This window comes from Montipora foliosa, chromosome 4, assembly GCF_036669935.1.
Source record: "Montipora foliosa isolate CH-2021 chromosome 4, ASM3666993v2, whole genome shotgun sequence".
Lineage (NCBI taxonomy): Eukaryota > Metazoa > Cnidaria > Anthozoa > Scleractinia > Acroporidae > Montipora > Montipora foliosa.
This window is the reverse complement of record NC_090872.1, coordinates 2,795,471-2,796,159: the sequence shown is the minus strand read 5'-3', so window position 1 is coordinate 2,796,159 and position 689 is coordinate 2,795,471.

Genomic DNA, 689 nt, shown 5'->3' with positions numbered 1-689 from the left:
TAAATATCTTTAAAATTTCAATTATACTACAGTTTCCCTCAAATTTAAAGTAAGAAATTTATCAAATCGAAAAGTGCAGTGCAAAGTTGTGGTAAGCAGGCATTTTTATTTGTAAATATTACTACACAACTAAACATTTTTTATGTAATTAAGTATAATTTTTAATAGCTGGGACTAATATTTATTGCAATAAAAGCAAGAGTCTTATTTGCAGTACATTGCATTTAAGAATGCTTGCATCTGGATAATTTGACCCAGAGTTGAATCATCGCATCTCAAAGTGCCAAGTTTCGATGGAAATTAGGTTTACTTTCACAGGGCATTTTCGTGCGCCCTGCCACTTTTGAAGGAAAACTTTCAAAGCAGTTCGATTCTTCACAAACATGTACTTTCCATACTAATGGCGATCGCTGGACCAAGACATATTTGCTGAGATTTGACCGAAAGTAACGTGAACACTGACGCCATTGTCTGATTTGGGGTAAGAAAATTTCAGTTGCGCTGCAAATATACACGGTTGTAGTTCACATTTCAAGAGGAGAAAAGACGAAAAAGTGTCCAGAAGGTATGAAAATTACACATTAACAATACAGAGACTTTTGATGTCTTAGGCCAGAGAAAATAACACGGTGGTGGAAAAAACAGGCACTGTTTCGTTGACAAGAAAAGCACTTTGGTAAACGAAGAAG